The sequence below is a fragment of the Hetaerina americana genome, unplaced genomic scaffold, assembly GCF_022747635.1.
Source record: "Hetaerina americana unplaced genomic scaffold, ioHetAmer1.1.p SCAF_3, whole genome shotgun sequence".
Taxonomy (NCBI): domain Eukaryota; kingdom Metazoa; phylum Arthropoda; class Insecta; order Odonata; family Calopterygidae; genus Hetaerina; species Hetaerina americana.
Window position 1 is genome coordinate 23,446,949 of NW_027286874.1, and position 12,411 is coordinate 23,459,359.

The window sequence follows — 12,411 nt, forward strand, 5'->3', positions numbered from 1 at the left end:
CCATCAGTTTTCTTTTTGTAAATAATTCATTCACTACCACAACCACTCTCCTAATTTACACACTACTATGAGCATCATACTTTTGACTAATACCCGAATGGATGAGCTGTTCCACTTGATCTAGTTAATTTCCTCTCAATTTAATATTCAGATTAGTTTTCCTCCTTTTCTAGAGTTTAAGTTCTTTAGCTCTACTGTGGTTAATCGTTAACACATATCTCTCGCATTCTCGATATGTGATGACGGTTCCTGTAAAGCCCTTAATTTACCTGAAATCGCTTGAATGTCTGATTATTATATGATCAAATCTGACTTTATCACTCCGCCTCCCATTTGTACTGTCAGCTTGAATCTTTATCATTAAATCCTTAAATTATCTAAAAAGGTGCTGGCCATAATGGGAAACACTCTCTTACTCTGGTGCCAATTGCAAACTATCCCGATTTGCCCTCTGCCACCTGTGCCGTCAGTTTCCTGCAGGAGTTTCGAATAAGTCGCTTATCCTTCCATGCTACTCCTTTATTTCGCAATACTTCTATTAACTTCAAGCACTCTACTCATTCAAATATCTTCTCAAAATCTACAATGCCCACAAAGAAATGTTGATTGTATGCGATATCCCTTTCTACTTAACATCACTCCAATGGCATCTCGAGTTTTTATTCCCTTTCTTAGCTCAAACATCTTTGCCTGGGTAGTTATTTACTCTATTTTGTGTCCTTCTTGTGATTATTTATATGATTTTTAGAAATATCTTTTCTGTTTGTGAATTTAAACTTATCGTCCCATAGTCCTCACCAACTGACGCTGTACTCTTTTTGAAATTTGGATCCCAATTGTCTAAGCTAATCCTTTGGCCCAATAATTTCCTCTAAATACTGCGGATAGTCCAAATAACCCCTACCTTCCATTTTTTTCCTAAACTATTTCATAAATATGTAAGTATGCTACCTATTCTTACTGATATCTTGAACTTGATATTCTTAAGCGTATTTACTGCCAAGCGATCCACTGTTCCCGGGCGTTCCCGGGCCACGCTATCTTCATCTATCTCACTCCCTTTTTACATCAGAACTACCAGCCGAAAATCTTTGCCATAAAGCTCTTCTACGTATTCCTTTCATCAACACCAGATCTCTATCGGCTCCATAAATGCCTTCTCTGTCTTATGTTTTAGGATCAATGTAGTTTTTGTCATGCTTCAGCCTAAAGTAAGGAAGTGACAACCTATCTGGTAGTGTGAACTTTACATGTTTTTGGGCTTAGTAACCGGCATCTATCAAACCATTCCAGAGATTGAATTTTTTGGTTTAATTGAAATTTTAACGTACTCTCTCCATTATTTTAAATATTCTAGCCAGTCAAAAATGTGAATCATTCTGCACTATCACTGCACACTCTTTGCCAAATGCTTAGATTGTAGAACTTTAAGCGTCCTTCAAATCCATTTTTACGACCAAGTATAACAAATTTTAACGGGATTTATAATCTTTAAGGCATTATTTATTACATTATTATTATTTTCTTTGATTTGTAAATTTGCTTATTATATCCCAACTGTAATTTACGTCATCTATATCAGTTTTATTTTGTTATTAGTTTTTGAATAATTTGTTCAGTACTTCTCTATTGAGACTTTTAAACGTAAAAATTTCAGTGTTCTTTCATGTAAATCGGGAAAAATACCAAATCCATTTCATCTTGCAAATTACATCTTTGTGGAATTGAAATCACATCTTAATAGCAGAGTCACGGTATACGAACTGATATCCTCGTTTATTAAAAATTTAATTTACTCTTTCTACGATCATATTTCCGACTTATTTAGTAGAATATCCTGGTTAAAGCTAGAAGGCCGCAGGCATTTACCTATTCTTTCACTTTTCTACGGCTGAAGTAGTGGCTGAAACCAATCGTTCAAAATTAAACATTTCATTGGTAAGCATGATTTTGAAGGTGTTTTCCTATGGACCACACATTATGTACATGCTCACTTGGTATGTAGCCTCTCAGAAATACAGTCACGGTCACTGGCAACGCCTCCTGACACATTGTTCTTCTTTTGACTCAATATATTATATAATATATTTATCTCCAACTTATTTAATAGAATATCCTGGTTAAAGCTATAAAGCCGCAGGCATTTACATATTCTTTCACTTTTGTACGGAATACTTTCAAACCACACACCTAAATATCTATACAAAAATTTCCTCTTCATCAGCTCAATCCACAACAGAAATACTAGGGGTAATAATAAACTTCTTGTCCCACACCATCGCACCGAAATCTATCACAAATCTTTTCACGTTACAGCATGCCGTCTGTGGAACTCTCTCCCAGATGACATAAAAAACTCTTCATCAACAACAACATTTAGAAGAGCACTTCACAAGTTCATTTTCCTCAGGTACTTAACTTAACCAGTATACCCTCCGTCATTCCTCTCAGCTGTTATACAGATCACTGAGTCTTCTTTTTTCCCCTGCTTTTCGTTTTGTCATCTCAAGCGGTAGGAGTTTGCATCATTATTTTTAGAAATATTACGCTTCTCATTACTCCGCATGTGTTGTCAATGTATTTAATTTCTCCATTTCAATTTCAGTAACTTAATAATATGTATACTATGTAAAAATGATTGTTACAATGCACATGTATCTTTCCTCTAATTTATAGGGTTTTCGCAGGTTTTTCACACCCCCCTTCTCTTCGTGGGTGTTTTTCCTGCGTGGGTTTTTACTAGTTGAGCAATGCCACGCTCTCCCTAGCTTTTCCCAAAAACCTCATTCTTTGCTTAGACTTTCCTCATTTTATTGTATTCTATCTTCCCTTTCATTTAATTTGAGTATGTGTAGGTGTATTCTTAATTTATATATGTATATGTATGTATGTATGGGTGTATATGTGCGTGATTATGTATGTATTTATGTATGTGCATGCATGTATGTTGACGTGTTTATGGGTGTATGTGTGTGTATGTGTGTGTGGACATGTATGTATATGTGTAGGTATGTGTATGCATATATGTATGTATGTGTGTGTGTGTGTATATATATATATATATATATATATATATATATATATATATATATATATATATGTTTTAATTTATGTATGTCTATATGTATTTATGTGTACTTATGAATGTAACTATAAGTTTAATGCCTAATATAATATGCATACGACGATGGGTTAAATGGAAGAAGGGACCATTTGATCTCAATTTCGCCCAAATAAAGACCTCTATCTATCTATCCTGCAAATAGCACTAGGGAATCAGAATTTCAGTACTCATATGGTTGGACGTAATACCAAGTTAGATAGGGACTCTCCTGATCTGAAATAAGCCCCGAACCATTGAGGGTAATGACAAGGAATAAAATAATGGCGTAGTTTTCAAATATCTTGCGATAAAAAATCGTCCTTTAATGAAATCGCAATTCTTTGATAATCTAACTGGTCTCTTTAACTGTTTGATTTGACAACTCTTCACGCTCTCCTTTCGGTTATCGAGTCTTAAATTTATAGGCGTGCCTACTACTTTCTGCTATCTTAACGGTATCACCTTGCGACATCCCTCCCTCTTTTCTTTTCGGTGCCTCCGCTTCCTTCCTCAGAAATGGAACTTCCTCAGGCTTCGTTACTTCCCCAAAGTTATCGTCTCCTCCGGCATCGGTCCCAATATCTGGTCTCTCCGCAATTGTACACCGCCAGCTGGAGCGTCGAGGAAATGCAATTAAGAACCCTCGGGCTGAAAACGCTTTACGCATCAACCGACGGAATTAGTCATCATAACGTGAGGGCATATGCGTTTTCGGCAGGTTGTCCAATGAGGCCTCACTTTTCCTCTGGCGGGAAAAAAAAAAGTTGTAGCGCCGGGAGGCGAGAGAGGAGGACTAAGGATGCGTTGGGAGCGAAAACCGTGGCTGAGCAAAGGGGGCGGGGGGGTGTGCCGCAGCAGTTTGGGACAGGAAGGGGATGAGCGCGAGGGAAGTCTTCCTCAATCCTAAATTCTCCCACGCCCACGGTCTCCGGCTCCGCAACCCGACCGAAGCCATCCCACGAGGCAATATGCAAAACTAATTACGAGTACGGAGGTTGAAATAATTTCAGGAGAGGGTTAGGAAGTAGTAGACGCGAGCGCGGTTCACGGTCGGTATTCTTCCGAGGGTTCCAGGGGAGGTAGGGGGTGGTGGGTGTTGGGAAGAGGGAGGGACCCGAGGTTCTCGCGCTGGGGAGTGAGAAAGAGGGAGCGAGAGCGATACACTGGGGAAAGGGGTTGTCTGGGAGGTACGTGGTAGGTATTAGTCTCTCTTAGATTCAGGACGAGGCGTTCCTTTGAACGAATCCTTGATTGCCCTCTCTTCAGTGGAAATGAAGGTTGGGAGTGGATTAAGAGGATTTTAAAGGGAGGTGGGTTCGGCGTGTGAGTTAGGGGGAGGGGTGGGGTCTCGAGGGGAGGAGTGGGAGCAGGCGGGTTAGGGTGGATGGCGGGGTATTAGTCAGGTCTAAGTCTTCTCCCGGTCGCGAAATTGAACAGGGAAGGAAAATCGCAGATTAATCCGTTATTTTGTTTCCATTACCATTGCATAGGGTGGAATTAACTTTTTTAGGGGATTATGTGACTTAAAAATTTGATGGGATACGTGGCAGGGATTAGCACCGCACAGGGTTTTTGTCACTTTTGGCGGGAACATAAGCCTTCTGCCCCCTACGTTACACGCATTGTGATTCTTGTCATTCGCTTACTGCTCACACTCGTGTTTTGATGCTTGGGCATGTGATTTTTCAATGTGAAGCCTTTCGTTTCAAAATGGTTTTCATCGATGGAGAGGGTTTTTAAATTGTCTGAAAATTGAATAAATACTGTGAGAGTATTTAATCTTTTACAAAGGTTGGAGAAAATCACGGTTCGGAAATTAGCATCAATAATATATCTATAACATGTCTATATGCCGTCAGAAAATGTATGAATGGGGTTTATGTTAGAATGGTAACAATATACGGTATACTCGTATGTTACTGTGAAGCTGTACAAGTTTTTCCATATGACTTTATTGAAAGAAAAATTGAGATTTAGGTATGGTTCGAGCACTAAGAACATCAAGTTAACCCTTTTTAATCTAAAGCTAATGTTGAAAGGGAAAACAAATATTTATATTCAATACTCATTCAGAAGCCTATGTACGTTATTTTCATCCATTCGGGACAATTTACATAAATCGCAATTTAACGTATATTTTTACGTTTATCATTTTAAAAACTCTATCTATTGAAGAAGTTGCATGTAACTTTCGTAAGAAATCATTGTTATTAATAGCCTTCATTGCCAGAGGGATTTTAAGGCCTTCTAGTATATCTGCACGGGAAACTAGGTCTAGTCCAGTATAATTACATCTGTGGTCTTCATCATTGCAGAATAATCTTGCATCTGAATTTCACCTGTGATTACTTAACTGTTTATTAGATGTAGTTTTCTTGAAAAAGTCCTTTGTGATTACAAAACATAATAGGGTGTGACTTTAAATATTCCTGTAGTTTTTCATCACGAATTTATCAGTGTCTCTGAATTTTACAAATTCATCGAATATTAAATTGCTAATATCGGCATTATTACAAACTTTTATATATTTCTAGGGTAAAATCCCTTAAATTCTCAATGGATTTTTATATGTTAATAAATACTCTGTATATGATCAATTATTGTTTCTCACCAATGAATTTGTGTCTTATTCTCCTGTAATAATGCTCAATAGGTTCTCTGACACGATATGTTCATAGTTTTAATGTACGTAAATAATTTTGCTAGATTATTGGAGTCATGTATTTTGAAGAACAATTTAACCTTAAGTTATGAATATTTCCAATCATTATGCCTCAATCAACAAACAGTTTCTACGGTAGTTCGCCTGGTAGCCATTCTTTAATATGGAAACACAGTTAAGAAATTAAAATCAGTGATAGCGGGAAGACTTCTGGAAACAAATCAAACGCGAAATCTGGCTACCCCAGGAAACCCTTTGATCATTCGTCATTACGGTGCAGTGCTGTGTGTCGCGCACGGAGCAGGATTCGGGAAGGGGTTTTACCGTTGTGGCAGGGCCGTCACCGGTGTCCCCGGCTTCCGATCCTTATCCACATCCACGAACCAACGCACGCATTTTCGATTCCCGTCATGCACCGGGGCTTCGCCAATGTCATCCGCCGTTCCTTGTCACCCCCCTCCCTCCCGCCCTTCCTCCAATTCCCCTCTAATCGAATTCCCTCGCTCTTGGTCCCTCACCTTGTCTCCCGGCCTTACACCCCGCTTCTCTCTCTCCCCCCACCTCAACTTATTCCCTCGGCTCTGCCCCCCTCCCGAGTCATCCTCTCGACGTAACTTGCTTCCATCGCCATGCCAACCTCGCCCTATCCCTCCTGACCTCCCTCCATCTCCCCATGTCTCCCTTTTTTCATCCTTCCTCCAGAGAAAAAAATCCGGGATTAACAGCCTCCCGACACCGCATCTCCCTCGAATGAAAAAATATTCTCTTCAAAACCTTCACGTCACCTCAAAACGTGCGCAAACACTTTTTCAGTCTTCGGAAAAAATATATATAACCCTGAGTTTAATCAATTGAATTAATTGGGGCATCAAGCAGTCGGCGAAGTGGGGGGGGGGGGTGGTCCTTGAATTTTGGTGGGAAATATTTTTCGTTGGTTCTCCAGCTCAGAATATTTTTGGACTCGCTCCTTTTTCAAGTTTGGGGTTATTGGGGTCGTAACCACAGACTATGGGTTTCATTATATTTTTTCGATCAGAATTTGAATATTACAGCGTAATATCGTAACGTTTAGATATATGTCACCATTTTTTCAAGTGTTATCGTATGTTCTAACCTATGCAGTACGTTTTCGGTGGTGTCTATTCAGCAAAGGAACAAAAGAAATTAGTTTTTTTTAGAAGTGTTCATTCTGTTTTCTATTCTATTAACAGTGAGTTATTCTTATAAACAAAATAAGAAATCGAATTAGCCCTTTCAGAGATAACTGGCCCATATTTTGTTTTAGATTATATTTTGATCCTGAATGAATGAAATGTGTCCATTCCAAAAACAACATTGCAAGTAAGCTGTTTCTTAGAGGTCCCAAAATAAACGATTAAACCTCGAATTTCCTTTGCACGGAACTGGGTACTACTTGAGGAAGCATTCTTAGAAGAGGTGAAGGAAAAAGTTCGTTCTGCAAGTCCTTTCGGACCAGATAGTTCTCTTCGAGTAGACAGTCAATACTCCGCCGTTTACTTTCAACAGCCTCCCAAGTTGGCGGGCACAGTTGTTTTTACAAGGGTGACAGAGGTGCAAGGGAGAGGACGGAGGGAGGTCGGTCTCGATGTTGTTGTTGTTAAGAGGCCCAGAGAGCGTTAGAGAGGGTGGAATGAGGTGGAGAAGGGGGAAGATTGAGGGGTGCGCGCGGAGAGGGAGAGGGTGTAGAGGCCGGGGCCGAGGAGGCGGGGAGGAGAAGATGGTGGCGGAAGGAAGGTGTTGGGGCACGAGAGGGGAAAATAGAGAGAGAGAGAGAGACCAGAGAAACGGGGGTGCTGCGAGGGGGTTGGTTTTGGTGGCAGGGGAGTGGAAATGGTAATTGGGTTCGCACTCTTGCGCGAGGAAGGGTGGCGACAAAACTCTGGGGGACCGTGCGGCAGGCTTTTGGGATGGGTGGTCCAGTCCTCCTCGGCTGTCCCCCCACGCAATGGGTCCACGCACCCCTTCCTTCCATCCCCGACCGCCCCGATCCCCTTACACATCCCCTCCACCCCGCAGGACCCGTTTGGCTCCCGTGCCCACCGCGTGAAAAAGTCCGGCGTAATCTCCCACCCGGGTCTTGGTGGGATGGGACGCGGAGCGTTATTTTTCTCCCTCCTCCAGTGCCGGTGAGAAATTGAGAGGTGGAGAAGAGGAGAGGGATGCGGCGGGAGGGTGCGCGGAGAAGGAAAAAAAAGCAAATTGGATCGACATATAGAGTGAGATGCGAAATGAAAACAGAAGAGGGCTAATCGGCGCGGGCGGGGGGGAGTTTTTTTTGCTGAAAACCGTGGGGGTGGGAAAGGAGGGAACAAGGCGGAAAAGGGGGCAGAATGGACGGAGCAAAAGGAGGATGGGGGAGTTCACGCACGAGGGGTACGTAGAAAATCGTGCAGGGGTGGCGGATGAGTTTTGCAACGCGGAGATAAATGAAAAAAATTCGATTATTTAATTTTTTCTCCCCTTGTCCTCCCCATGCCGTCGCTCCCCATTCCCCCATTACGTCAACGTGGTTACGGTGAGTGTTCCGTAACAAATTCCCTTCGTTGTGGAAGGCTAAAGAAAGGAATATGTGTGTTCCTTCAATTTCCTCGATTATCCAAGTCTACAAAAAAATATATTGACGGCACTCATCGCCTGTCGATTGGCATGAAAGAGAAAAATATTGGTGCTCTCTGCATTTCACTAATCGGATTTTGTAACTGAAGCGTCAATATTCAATTTGGATTTATGTCATCGTGCATGAAATGCTGATTTTTTAAAATAATATGTAAGAAAATCTATGCTATAGAATTCTTGCACTAATAAAGTACAATAAAATACACTCTTAAATAAGAACTCGGCATATTTCTTAAATTTTATATACGATGCATACATATCTATTTGGATATCGGTCAATATACCAGTGTTTAATGTCCAAATATATGTCCTTATTAATGTACCTCAATTTAAACGTACATATTTTGAGAGTGTATATCAACTGACAACTAATAAAATTACATATTAAAATAACATTTTTGTTATTTATTCTTACGTTAAGATTTCTCCGGCATATTTGTAAAATCTGCATTAGAGGAATGATGCGGAAATATATTTGCATTTTGATTGGTAATGGGTTGCTGAAATTTATGATAAAGGGGTGAACGTTGGGTAAACGTTGAAGGAGTGGGAATATGATATAGGTTGAACGGAATAAACGTTGGAAGAAAGTATGCGGAATTGAATTGATTGGGCTTATTGTGTTGTTAGGTGTCATATTATGCTTTTCTGGGAGAGGGGGTAAAGGAATGTATCGTTGTACCTGTGCATAGACTATATTCATCTATGTTCTATCTCCTCCGGTAGAATACCAGTAATAATAATTGCAATGATTCAATCACTTGAAATTTATATGAAATATAGTTTTTAAATTATGATATTGATGGAGAATGGTTGTGTTAGTCTGCAACCGATTGGCTGGGGTTCGATTCACGAGGACCCCATCACGATTACGATTAGCGATTACATGTATTCAGTTACCAAATCCCCCTGGGAAATCATAGGTGGAACAAACAAAGTAACTGGCTCCAAATTTCACACTCTGTTGGTCTAGTTACTAGGTTCGTACCATCCTCTATCTAACTATAACCATCAAACGAACACTCAACTTTAAAATTGTGATGATAATAGTGATGAACTAAAAATATTTTATCCCAGGGTAGTAATTCATTGGTATTTATGCTCAAATTACATGTTGCATCAAAATTCTTTGTATTATACTCTGATATTTAGTCCTAATTCAAGTTTTGCTCTTTTTATTTTCATATTATAATACCATATTTAGACTTATTTGTCCTATTTTTGCTACGTGCATCGGATAAACAATTCTTAATAATATATTGTGGTAACAGACATGTCTCCTCAAGGTAAAGCATTCCGACGATTAAAACCTACACCACTTCTCCCTGTAACCCCTCAGTTCTCTCCGCACGTTCCAGCAATGCATCTTTTTTTCTCTCTTTCTTCCCCTTGACCAAAACTCTCGCCCCTTGGCTCTTTGTCCGGGCTCATTGTTCTCGTTCTAATTCCATCCATCTCTTTCCCTTATCTTGACTGTTCAATCCATTGTGGCCTACTGTGCTTAGTTCTCTTCCTTTATCTGAACTTAAGTCCCTCTCTTCTCTTTTCCCTCGTTCCTGACCGGTTATTCTTCTTTTCTTGTGCCTGTTACAATTATTTCTGCGCCATCTCTTGCGTCGCCTCGCTTGGTTTCATTGTCATACCCCTGAGAAAATATACGTTTATCTAAATTAACCATACTTTTAAATATAGATTCTCATGTAAAGGCTCTCGAGGTCAGTTCTTTCTTCATATAATCTACCACTTCTCTGGTAGTCTGGAAATTCTGAATAAGGCATCTGATTCCATTATTATAACCTTTTACGAAGTTTTCATTAAAGCCCGCTTGAATTAGAGGTCACTACGTATTGACTATGTGAATTGTAACTGTTATGAATGAGTAAGGCAGGAATACTCTTTAGGTATCTTACCTCTAGTCAATGCACGGTAAAATTGTAAAACGAAATGAAATATGCAAAAACTACGCAGACATAGGGCGGAAATATACAGAAAAGAGCTGAAGAGTACTGATGTTTGCAAATTCGTGCCTATATTTGCTGAAGAGAAAGAGGGGCAAACGAGACTCAAGGTATCGGTAATAGAAAGCAATTAAAACCAAAAACCAGAAAGTCCGAAAAAAGATAATTTAAGTTACAGAATCACATTATAGTGCAGGTTATTACCTAATAAATCCACAGAAAAGAAGTTAAAGATGGTGGAAAATTTTGTAACTTGCGTAGGAGGCTCGAACGCTGGTTGAAGCTTGAGGGAGGTAAGAAATATTTGTCTGTTCAAAGAAAGGTTATTTTCAGAAAAATAGATGTCGGCGAAAAAACATTAGCATTCCCCGAAAAATGTTCACAAAACCTGAATATGGAATTCACATTTTTTACGTCACTGGTCTATCAGCAATAAAAACTCCAGAGAAGATAGATTAGATACAATTGAAATGTAGTTCTTATGAATGATGAAAAATAATGAAAAGTGATTAATGCAGACATTATTTAAAGTGCTGTTATGGATAGGTGATTATATTTTGTTATAACCAGTTTACTGACAGTAAAAATATACCTTCTCTTCTATGAAAGAAAGTACTAAGAGAAAACTACGGAAAACAGTAAATTTTAGGTTACAAAAGACGTACGATTGGAAGATGCTAGCGCAAGGAAGTATGAAGGAATGCAATAATATTTAAAGCAATTAGGATATTTTTAGGCCTTCTCCCTATTGATGATCGTGTTAAAATTTTTAATGGTGACGTTGAAATAAATGTTTTGTGACATTTGCAATTTAGCTTGATACTATGGAGAAAAAATGCAAACATTTCAAAACAGGGACATCATGAGTCGCGAACAGAATATACGAACTGTAAAGAGGAAAGGACAAGAAAACACCTGATTAAGAACAAGATGATTGGAAAGAAATACGAAAGAAGAAAGTGAAAGAATGTTAATACATAGTTGGGTAAAAGGAAGTTTAGGGTTCGAATAGTAAAATATAAGGTTGGGGAAACAAGTAGAGCGAAAGAAGGGTGACGAAAAGCGCAGTGGGAGGAAATGGGAAGTATATATAGGATGGATAACATTACTGCGCTATAAATGAACATGCAAGCACTCAGGATGTAAGAAGAGAAAATCCTTGAAAGCATTCAATGGTAAGTTTGGAAAATTATTAAGTGAACCAGGAAATATTCAAGATAGATTGAGGTAATATATAAAAAACTTTACGGTAAAGACATTAGACCTGCAAGCTTAAACGTAGAAAGAGAATATTACAAAGATGAGGATAGTTTAGGTCCTGGCACTCTTGATGGCGAGACAGAAAGGGCATTAAGGGAATTGAAATCAAATAAGGCCGTGGGGGCAGAAAATCCTCCAGCGAAACCACTTAAAAGTTTAGGAAGAAATGGAAGGAAGAGTTTTTATGGTCTATTTCGTAGCATTTTTGAGGGAGGAATCAGGAAGGAAGATTTCGTCGGATCAATGTAAGCTGCCGTTACAAAAAGAGGCAGGCAGATGTGAGGACAACAGAAAAATAAGTTTCCTTTCGCTCAAGTGGTTACAGTAGTTAAAGCAGCTCTTAGGGGACATCCGCAATCTACGCATGTTTCATAATTCTCAGGTGTAAGTGGCGGATGGAGATTCATGAAGGAGGTTGTTGGGAACGTAGATAAGACAGGAAATTCATGTGTAGAGCAAACGATTTAGGAGTCTTTCGAAGAACTGGAAATAAGAATCAAAGTCAGTGGGCTATTCGTAAAATCAGTTAGGTTGGCAGATGGTCAAGCGTGAGGTTATCAGTCGGCCAAGGCCACTTCATTAGGTGATACTGAGACTCATAGTCTCTTCTTCCATCTGTCGTTTACCTATTATATTGTAGACAATTACAAACTCCCAAGCCCTAGGAGGTAGAAAAACCATCTGGGCGGGAATCGAACCCGCAACCTCTGAGCAGGCGAGGACGTAACCCCGACGTCACTGCGGCCGGTAATGTATGGAATGAGATTACATGCAAGTAAAGCAAAGTTAAT